We start from the raw sequence: 11,663 nt of genomic DNA on the forward strand, positions 1-11,663 counted from the left end.
CCTCTGCTTTACTAGTAACCTGGGCAAGTGACCCACCGCACCCTGCCTCAGTTTACCTATTTGTACAGAGAGGTTGTTGGATGGTTCCTCCAGCCGGGGGTGCTGACACACCATAATTGCATGACCTGCATTGGAAACCCTGGTGGCCAAGTGGTTAAGTGCTACACCTGCTAACCAAAAGGGCAGCAGTTTTAATCTACCAGGCGCTCCTTGGAAACACTATGGGGCAGTTCTACTGTCTTACAGGGTTGTTATGAGCCCGAATCCAGTTGATGACCACAGGTTTGGTTTTTTGGTTTCCGCACTGGGTGAAGTCATGGCCCCTCTCTTGGAACAGCTATGGTTCCCCTAAGGAGGGGCCCCACCTGCCCCACTGACATCTGTTTTTTTCATACTCAGTCTTCAGTATCTGGTGTGTATTTTACATCTCCACTCAGGCCAGGCACATGTGAAGTGCCCAAGAGCCACCTGACTATTGCGGATGGAATTGGAAAGAGCAGTTCTAATCATCATCCCAAGATTTTGTTTTTCCCCCACAAATTCTCACAGTCTAGTCCATACAAGGTGCACATATAGGGTGCCGTTTTGAGCCCTGAGTAACTTTGAGCCCTGGTGGCACGACACGTAAGCGCTTGGCTGCTAGCTGAAAGGTTGGTGGCTCAAACCCACTCATCAGTTCTGCAGGAGAAAAACCTGGTGATCTGTTTCCATAAAGATTTCAGCCAAGAAAACCCTGTGGGGCCGCCTTGAGTCCCAATCCACCTGATAGTGCCTGATAACAACAGATTTTCGTCGTGGCCTCCTTGTGGGCTGGGACTGGTCTGCATGTCTGCTACTTAGCATATGTTGTGTTGACTGCCTTCCAGTTGGGCCCCTACTCAAGGCAACCTCGTGCACAATGGAAGGAAATGCTGCCTGGTCCTGGGCAATCCCCATGATTGGTTGCAGATCTAACTGCTCTGACTCATAGAGTTGTTTTTTTTTTTTTTTTTTAGTTTTAATAATGTTTTATTTAACCCGATATAACCAAAATACTTCCATTTGCTTCAGCTACTCTACATTCAAGAAAAAGTTTTAGAGTTTCTTTTGACATCCATTTTGGTCGTCTCTTTCTTTCCTGTCTTTTTAATGACCGTTTGCTTTCTTCATGTGTGATATCCTTAATGTCATTCCACAACTCACCTGATCTTCGGTCATTAGTGTTCAATGCATCAAATCTGTCCTTGAGATGGTCTCTAAATTCAGGTGAGTCATACTCAAGGTCATACTTTGGCTTTCGCGGATTTGTTTTACTTTTCTTCAGTTTCAACTTGAACTTGCATACCTGCAGTTGATGGTCTGTTCCACAGTTGGCCCCTGGCCTTGTTCTGACAGATGATATTGAGCTTTTCCATCATCTCTTTCCACAAATGTAGTCAATTTGATTCCTGTGTATTCCATCCAACGAGGTCCACATGTATAATCGCTGTTTGTGATGCTGAAAAAAGGTATTTGCAATGAATAAGTCAGTTGGTCTTACAAAATTCTATCATGTGATCTCAGGGTCCTTTCTGTTACCAAGGCCATGTTTTCCAACTACTGATTCTTCTTTGTTTCCAACTTTTGCATTCCAATCACCAGTAATTATCAATGAAACTTGATTGCATGTTTGATCAAATTCATACTGCAGAAGTTGGTGAAAATCTTCAATTTCTTCATCTTGGGCATTAGTGATTGATGCTTAAATTTGAGTAATAGTCATATTAAGTGGTCTTCCTTGTAGGCATATGGGTATCCTGCTACCACCACTGACAGAGTTGTACTTCAGGATAGATCTCGAGATGGTCTTTGTGATGACGAATGAATGCTATGCCATTCCTCTTCAATTTGTCATTCCCAGCATAGTAGACCATGTGATTGTCCAATTCAAAATGGCCAATACTAGTCCATTTCAGATCAGCAATGCCTAGGATATCGAGAAGGACCCTTAAGGAGAGGGATTGACCTGGTGGCTGCAACAGTGGGCTCAAACACAGCAACAATTGTGAGGATGGTGCAGGACTGGGCAGTGTTTCATTCTGTTGTACATAGGGTTGCTATGAGTTGGAACTGACTCGATGGCACCTGACAACAAAAATACCCAAAGTACTATCACTTCAACATGTAATCGATATAAAACATTGCTAATGATGATCCATAGGGTTTTCATTGGCTGATTTTCAGAAGTAGATTGCCAGGCCTTTCCTCCTAGTCCATGGTAGTGCCACTGAAATCTATTCAGCACCATAGTATCACACATTGGTCGGGAATCAAACTCAGGTCTCTCCCATGGAGGGGAAGAATTCTACCACTGAACCACCATAGGCCCCACTTAAAGTAGATCCTTGTTGAATGGCTGCAAGAATAAGATGAATCCTCTTTTTGATGGTTCCCCCAAGGCCTTGAACAAGACTCAGCAAAAGTTATTTGGACAATCATTCTCGAGTGCCCAGTAGGTACTGGCTGCTGTCATAGACACTGTCTCATCCCATCCGCAGTGGCACACAGAGGGGGGATATTTACTCCTTGTGTGAGGTGACCATTGGCCAGGACAGACACCAAAGACAGCTTTTATGGGGGGATGCCTGGGGCCAAACATGCAGAACAGCAGCTGCAGACCAGTCTCTGGGGCCCAGGGATAATCAGAAGTTGTGTGCAGTCAAACCATATTCATCTGGCTGTGGGTGGTGGTGGTAGCAGCGTGTTCTGGATAATTCCATTTTCTGAGTAAGGGAAGGTTCGCACTTCCTTGGTGTCAATTCTTGGCACTGAAAATCTTTATAAAGCAGGTTAGTCTGTCTGTTGGTCTTAGCGAGGGTGGTGTAATTGAATCTCCCTTTGGAAATGGGCAGTTCCAGTGGCCATATTCCTGCCTCAGATCCCCCTTGTCCTGTCCTGAAAATGTAATTGTGGGAGGTGAGGGCCACTAGGTTGATAATAACTACGGATAAGTTTCTGGAACAGGCTTTTTGGGCTAAAACCTGTGGTACCTTGGAGGGGGCAAAACTGAATTTACCATGGCTCCAGGTCTGCTGCAAAGGACCTCTTTAAAGTGTTGAAGGGCAAAGATGTCACCTTGAAGACTAAAGTGCGCCTGACCCACATCTATCACATCATATGCATGTGAAAGCTGGACAATGAATAAGGAAGACCAAAGAAGAATTGTGGTGTTGGCAAAGAATGTTGAATACACCATGGACTGCCAAAAAAAACGAACAAATCTGTCTTGGAAGAAGTACAGCCAGAATGCTCCTTAGAGGCAAGGATGGCGAGACTGCGTCTTACATACTTTGGACATGTTGTCAGGAGGGATCAGTCCTTGGAGAAGGACATCATGCTTGGCAGAGTACAGGGTCAGTGGAAAAGAGGAAGACCCTCAACGAGGTGGATTGACGCAGTGGCTGCAGCAATGAGCTCATGCATAACAACGATTCTAAGGATGGCTCAGGACCGGGCGGTGTTTCATTCTGTCGTGCATAGGGTCGCAATGAGTCGGAACTGACTCGACAGCACCAAACAACAACAACAACACAACCAGGCCTGGCTTATAAAGCAAAGATGTCACTTTGATGACTGAGGTGTGCCTGACCCAAGCTATGGTATTTTCAATCACCTCATATTCATGAGAAAGCAGGACAATGAAGAAGGAAGACAGATGAAGAATTGATGCCTTCCAACTGTGGTTGTGGTGATGAATATACTGTGGACCGCCAGATGAATAAATCAGTCTTAGAGGAAATACAACCAGGATGCTTCTTAGAATCGTGGAAGAAGAGACTTCATCTTGATTATTTTGGACCCATCATCAGGAAAGACCAATCGATAGAAAAGGACTCTATGTTTGGTAAAGTAGAGGGTCAGCAAAAACGAGAGAAATGTCAATGAGAGGGACTGATACAATAGCCCCAGCAATGGACTCAAACATACCAACAATTGTGAAGATGGTGCAGGACAGTAACGTTTCATTCTGTTGTATATGGGATTGCCAGGAATCAGAGCTGATTCAATGGCAACTAACAACAACCAGGCCTGGCCCTTGTCTCCGCCAGGGCAGCTGGAATTGTCGAGACCCCAGGACAATGAGTTGCCTTGTCCAAACCCACAAGAGACCTAGAGTATAAGGTGCTAGGTTATTAATTCATCATGGGGATGACTTTTTATAAGGGTGGAACCCTTAGGGCCAGCCTTCAGGAAACATGCAGCAAAGGTGGCATGGCCAGCAGGGACTTTAGCCCACCAGGGGCACTGGAGAGGGAATGGCCTTTTGGTTGCTCTTAAAAGATCAGGCTGAAGCCTAGTGTCCTGACTCACCCCACGGCAGAGACCACCTGCGCAGATTCTCATGCCCCCCAGTGTGGACATTTGGGGGCTCCCTGCATTCTCCTTCTGAGTGCTCCAGTTGACCCCTCCTGTATGGGTTCGTATACTATTATTCCAGAAAGGGTACAAATTTCTTCATTTGTTTATTATTTAATAATATTAGTGAACAATGACAGAAAGGGAAACATGATAAATAAGTAAATAATCTGAGATTGGGAGGGTATGAGGGGAACACAGTATTACAAGAGATGGTGAGCAGGAGGAAGAGGGGTTTTTTTATATTGATTATGGAAGGCCTCCCTGAAGAGCTAATACATGAGCTGAGCAAGGGTGACATGAAGAACATTCCAGAGAGAGGAATTAGCTGCCAGTTCCTAAGGCAGGAACAAGTTGGGTCTGAGGCATAGCTAGGCCATGGGGCTGGGCATGATGATGACGATGGGTGGGGAGGTAAGCAGGGCCAATGGTGAGGAGACGTTGAAACACTTTTTTGTTTTCTGTTTATAATTTTTATTGTGCTTTAAGTGAAAGTTTACAAATCAAGTCAGTTTCTCATACAAAAACCCATATACACCTTGCTACACACTCCCAATTACTCTCCCGCTAATGAGACAGCCCACTCCCTCCCTCCCCTCTCTCTTTTCCTGTCCGTTTTGCCAGCTTCTAACCCCCTCCACCCTCTCATCTCCCCTCCGGGCAGGAGATGCCAACATAGTCTCAAGTGTCCACCTGATCCAAGAAGCTCACTCCTCACCAGCATCCCTCTCCGACCCATTGTCCAGTCTAATCCATGTCTGTAGAGTTGGCTTCAGGAATGGTTCCTATCCTGGCCCAACAGAAAGTCTGGGGGCCATGACCACTGGGGCCCTTCTAGTCTCAGTCAGACCATTAGTCTGGTCTTATGAGAATTTGGGGTCTGCATCCCACTGCTCTTCTGCTTCCTCAGGGGTTCTCTGTTGTGTTCCCTGTCAGGGCAGTCAGTGGTTGTAGCCGGGCACCATCTAGTTCTTCTGGTCTAAGGATGATGTAGTCTTTGGTTCATGTGACCCTTTCTGTCTCCTGGGCTGGTAATCGCCTTGTGTCCTTGGTGTTCTTCATTCTCCTTTGATCCAGGTGGGTTGACCATTTGATGCATCTTAGATGGCTGCTTGCTAGTGTTTAAGACCCCAGATGCCCCTTGTTGAAATGTTTTTTGAAGGTTTTTTTTTTTACTGAAAAGAAAAGAAAATTTATTGTGGTGAAATTTATACAGTAAAACCTGTGCAAGTTGGAACCTGTGTAAGGTGGAAACCTGTTAGAGAAGGAAAACTCAAATATCTTTCACTATAACAAGCGATAGAAAAGTGGTAAGACTGTACCGTCAAAGGTGGAAGATTTCCGAGACCAGGCCGTCCTGTGTAACGAAACATTTGCCATTTTTACGTGTACAGTTCAGATGTTAATCACATTCACAATGTTGTACAACCGTCACCGCTTTCTCTAACCAAATTTTATGACCCCAAACAAAAACTCAGCATCCCATAAGCAACACCTTCCCATTTCCCCCTTCCACCCACCTCTGATAAACTTCTGTCTCTATGTATTTGCCTGTGCTGGATATTTCATAAATATAGGATCATACAATATTTGTTCTTCTGTGTCTAACTTATTTCACTCAGAAATTCAGAATGTTTTCAAGTTTACCATATAGCATGTATCATAACTTCATTTCTCCTTATGGCTGAATAAGATTCCATTGTACGGATATACTACGCTTTGCTTATCCATTCATCCGTTGGAAACCCTGATGGCTTAGTGGTTAAGTACTACGGTTGCTAACCAAAAGGTCAGCAGTTCGAATCCACCAGGCGCTCCTTGGAAACTATGGGGCACCAGGCGCTCCTTGGAAACTCTATGGGGCAGTTCTACTCTGACCTATAGGGTCGCTATGAGTCAGAATCGACTCGATGGCAACACATTTGGTTTTGGTTTTATTCATCTGCTGATGGACACTTGGGTTGTTTCCACCTTTTGGCAACTGTGAATAGTGCTGCAACGAACATTGGTGAACAAGTCTCTGTTTATGTCTCTGCTTTCAATTCTTTTAGGTATGCACCTACAAGTTGAATTGCGATAAAAAAAAAATTTTTTTTATGGTAATTCTATCTTTAACCCTTTGAGGAACTGCCACGCTGTTTTCCACAGCAACGTCACCATTTTACTATCCCACCAGCAATGGATGAAGTTCCAATTTCTCCACATCCTCGCCAACACTTGTTATTTATTTATTTTTTTTCTGTTAACAGCCATCTTTGTTGTTGGTATTAGGTACCATAGAGTCAACTCTGACTCATAGTGACCCCATGTGACAGAATAGAACTGTCCTGTAGGGTTTTCTTGGCTGTAATCTTTTTTTTTTTTAAATAATTTTTATTGTGCTCTAAGTGAAAGTTTACAAATCGTCTGTCACATATAAGCTTATATACACCTTACTCCATACTCCCATTTACTCTCCCCCTAATGAGTCAGCCCGCTCCCTTCTTCCAGTCTCTCCTTTCGTGACCGTTTTGCCAGTTTCTAACACGCTCTACCCTCCCATCTCCCCTCCAGACAGGAGATGCCAATACAGTCTCAAGTGTCCACCTGATACAAGTAGCTCACTCTTCATCAGCATCTCTCTCCAGCCCACTGTCCAGTCCCTTCCATGTCTGATGAGTTGTCTTCAGGAATGGTTCCTGTCCTGGGCCAACAGAAGGTCTGGGGACCATGACCGCCGGGATTCTTCTAGTCTCAGTCAGACCATTAAGTCTGGTCTTTTTATGAGAATTTGGGGTCTGCCTCCCACTGTTCTCCTGCTCCCTCAGGGGTTCTCTGTTGTGCTCCCTGTCAGGGCAGTCATCGGTTGTGGCCGGGCACCATCTAGTTCTTCTGGTCTCAGGATGATGTAAGTCTCTAGTTCATGTGGCCCTTTCTGTCTCTTGGGCTCATAGTTATCGTGTGACCTTGGTATTCTTCATTCTCCTTTGATCCAGGTGGGTTGAGACCAATTGATGCATCTTAGATGGCCACTTGTTAGCATTTAAGACCCCAGAGGCCACACTTCAAAGTGGGATGCAGAATGTTTTCTTAACAGAATTTATTTTGCCAATTGACTTAGAAGTCACCTTAAGCCATAGTCCCCAAACCGCCGCCCTTGCTCTGCTGACCTTCAAAGCATTCAGTTTATCCAGGAAACGTCTTTGTTTTTGGTCCAGTCCAGGTGAGTTGACCTTCCCTGTATTGAAGGTTGTCCTTCCCTTCACCTAAAGTAGTTCTTATCTACTATCTAATCAGTAAATAACCCTCTCCCACGCTCCCTCCCTCCCCCCTCTGGTAACCACAACTCAGTTTAAAGTATTTCTCACGTTCTTATAATGGTGGTCTTACACAATATTTGTCCTTTTGCATCTGACTTCACTCAGCATAATGCCTTCCAGGTTCCTCCATGTTATGAAATGTTTCACAGATTCCTCACTGTTCTTTATTGATGTGTAGTATTCCATTGTGTGAATATACCATAATTTATTTAACCATTCATCCGTTGATGGACACCTTGGTTGCTTCCAGCTTTTTGCTATTGTAAACAGTGCTGCAATAAACATGGGTGTGCATATATCTGTTCATGTAAAGGCTGTTATTTCTCTAGGATATATTCCGAGGAGTGGGATTTCTGGGTTGTATGGTAGTTCTATTTCTAACTTTTTAAGAAAACGCTAGATAGATTTCCAAAGTGGTTGTACCATTTTACATTCCCACCAGCAGTGTATAAGAGTTCCAATCTCTCTGCAGCCTCGCCAATATTTATTATTTTGTGTTTTTTGGATTAATGCCAGCCTTGTTGGAGTAAGATGGAATCTCATTGTAGTTTTAATTTGCATTTCTGTAACGGCTAATGATCGAGAGCATTTTCTCATGTATCTGTTAGCTGCCTGAATATCTTCTTTAGTGAAGTGTGTGTTCATGTTCTTTGCCCAATTTGTGATTGGGTTGTTTGTCTTTTTGTGGTTGAGTTTTAACAGAATCATACAGATTTTAGAGATCACGCGCTGGTCAGAGATGTCATAGCTGAAAATTTTTTCCCAATCTGTAGGTGGTCTTTGTACTCTTTTGGTGAAGTCTTTAGATGAGCATAGGTGTTTGATTTTTAGGAGCTCCCAGTTATCTGGTTTCTCTTCATCATTTTTAGTAATGTTTTGTATTCTGTTTATGCCTTGTGTTAGGGCTCCTAACGTTGTCCCTATTTTTTCTTCCATGATCTTTATCGTTTTAGTCTTTGATCCACTTGGAGTTAGTTTTTGTGCATGGTGTGAGGTATGGGTCCTGTTTCATTTTTTTGCAAATGCATATCCAGTTATGCCAGCACCATTTGTTAAAAAGACTATCTTTTCCCCAATTAATCGACACTGGGCCTTTGTCAAATATCAGCTGCTCGTATGTGGATGGATTTATATCTGGGTTCTCAATTCTGTTCCATTGGTCTGTGCCTGTTGTTGTACCAATAGCAGGCTGTTTTGACTACTGTGGGTGTGTAATGTTCTAAAATCAGATAGAGTGAGGCCTCCCACTTTCTTCTTTTTCAGTAATGCTTTACTTACCCGGGGTTTCTTTCCCTTCCATATGGTGATTTGTTTCTCCGTCATATTAAAAAATGTCATTGGAATTTGCATCAGAAGTGCATTGTATGTATAGATGGCTTTCAGTAGAATAGACATTTTTACTATGTTAAGTCTTCCTATCCATGAGCAAGGTATGTTTTTCCACTTATGTAGGTCCCTTTTAGTTTCTTGCACTAGTACATTGTAGTTTTCTTTGTATAGGTCTTTTACATCTTTGGTAAGATTTATTCCTAAGTATTTTATCTTCTTGGGGGCTACTGTAAATGGTATTGGCTGTAATCTTTAAGGAAGCAGATCACCCGGTCTTTTTCCCCTGGAGCGGCTGGGTGGGTTCAAATTGCCAACCTTTCACTTAGCAACTGAGCTCTTAACCATTGCATGACCAGGGCTCCTTAATAGGCATCCTAGTGGGGGCGAAGTGGTATCTCATTGTGGTCTTGATGTACATTTCCCTAATGACCAGTGATGTTGAGTTTTTGGAGGGTTTTAAGCAGGGAAAAGGACATGATATAGTTTACCTTATAGGGATGAAGATACACTGTTCCCGACCTTTAGTTAAGGAAACAGACAAGAAAACAGGCAAAAGTCCTAACAGGGTAATGGGTACTTTGATAGGAGGTCAGGCCATGGGGAAACGTAGGGACTTGACCGAAGGGAAGGTTGACTCCTTGTTCTGGGCTAGGCCTAACTGTAGGTGTTTATCATATGCAATTAAGCCGAAACCTAATCAAAGGATTTGTCTACATCTGCTTTTTTCTCTATCCACCCCCCCAACAATATTATACATTTGACACATTGATTTCAGCCCTGAGATTTTTCAACCTTCCCCAAATTTACACGTCGCACCTTTTGTGGGAGTGTGGGGGTGGTGTCCACTTAGGTGCCTCAGAGGAAAGGCCTGGCGATCTACTTCTGAACAATCAGCCACTGAAAACTCTACAGAGCACAGTTCTCCTCTGAGACATATGAGATCACCATGAGTTGGAGTCCACTTGACTGGTGGGGCAGAGAGGATTTTGCTTGCAAACAGGCAGCTTCTTCCATAGGCAGAGGGGTGTTCTAACCCATTTTCTTTCTCCTAGAACAGAAATAATTGGCACTAAAAATATTCACCTACAACCCCAACACTTCAGCTGAGGCTTGTTTTTGAATTAAACATTAAACAATAAAGGAACACGTCTCATAATAAGGCAGTGTCCTTCCAAGAAAATATCTGCAGGCTCTATTTACTGCAAGCTGTGAAATATATCTGTTGGGTGAGTGATGATGTGGGTTGGTGATGTCAGGAAGGGTTAGGAGGTTGTTACCTGATTAGGGTCCATGCCCTGGAGCAGTCAAGCCAATGAAACATACTCCAAGTCAGAAAGAGTGAGAACGTTTATTAAGGAGATGTCTACATCACCGGGGACCCAGCAGCAACATAGCCTGTCTCTCTGGAGTCCCCAAGAGCAATTTTACATTCGAGCTTGTAAAGAATCTTACAAGGGTTTGAAGTGCCTTTGTACTCTGCAGATGGCCTGGCCGGAAGAGTTATGCATTACAGGACGGCCGGAAGAGTTATGCATTACAGGACAATGACAAAAGACTCTTTATCAGAATAAAGAGATACACATCAGCTACCTGGGCTGTGAGGGTTTTAAGTCACAGTGGTCCAATAGAACAAAACAAAGTTATTTGCATCAGTTTGAAACAAAGAACAAAGCCATCAACATTAGGTCAAAACAAAGTCTTTAACAGAGGTATGTGAAGGAGGAAGAAGGCAGAGGAAGGAGAAAAACTTACAGGTTCTTCAGGTGTTAGTTATGTCAAGCTCTCGGTTGCCCATTTTAAAAAAGGAGAAAACATGCTGGGGAGTATTGGGGTCACAAGGTGGAGTGAGGTCCTGGGGGGGTGGTGGAGTTTGGCTTTTATGGTCTGGTAACCATCCATTACCAGAACTGTGAAACCACTGACACAGATGGAGTTTTTTTTTTTTTTTGCGGGGGGGAGGGGGCGTGACAGTGCTTTCCCTGAGGCGCCTCTCGGTGCAACCCACAGCATCTTACCTGGGCCTCTGGGCCCCATTCCCCCCTCCATTTCATTTCTACATTTCTCTTGCCCGGCCCGGGGCCTGAGCTCCATCGGTTCTGCCCTCAGCACCTGCCCGCCTGGTAGGAGCGGATGGAAAGCGGTGAGGCCTTTCTGCTCCCAGGTCGGCCACCTCCAGGCAAACTCCAGGTTTTTACCAAAGTCCCGGTCTATCTCCAGTCTTCGCCTTCCCAGAGACCCTCCTGGCCTCGTCTTCTCTCCGCGGGTTAAGACCCCAGAGACCCCACCAGGGGAGCTAAGGAGTCAACCCGCCCTACCTGCCACGTTTACTCCGAGCGGGGGCTCTACCGGGCCCGCCCGCCGCCCCCTCCGGAAGCCCCTCGGTTGCCCACCGTCCGCAGCAGCCCCAAGGACCCCCCGCCTGGCTCCCGCGAGGAGACCCAAGAGCACGAGTCTACAGACACTCGGCACCGGCGGCTCTGCAGGCGCGGGTTTAAAGGGCCGGGCAGCCCACCCGGCACAGGCGCCCCTCCCTGCTCCTGCCGCGCGCCCAGGCCGCACCCACTTAGGGGCGGTGCGCGGGGCCCAGCTCTCCGTCTGCGCTGAAAGTGGGGGCGGGACTGCGCGGCGGAGCGGCGGCGGCGGCGGCCCGGCGGGTTTCGC

Source organism: Elephas maximus, chromosome 12 (assembly GCF_024166365.1).
Source record: "Elephas maximus indicus isolate mEleMax1 chromosome 12, mEleMax1 primary haplotype, whole genome shotgun sequence".
Taxonomy (NCBI): domain Eukaryota; kingdom Metazoa; phylum Chordata; class Mammalia; order Proboscidea; family Elephantidae; genus Elephas; species Elephas maximus.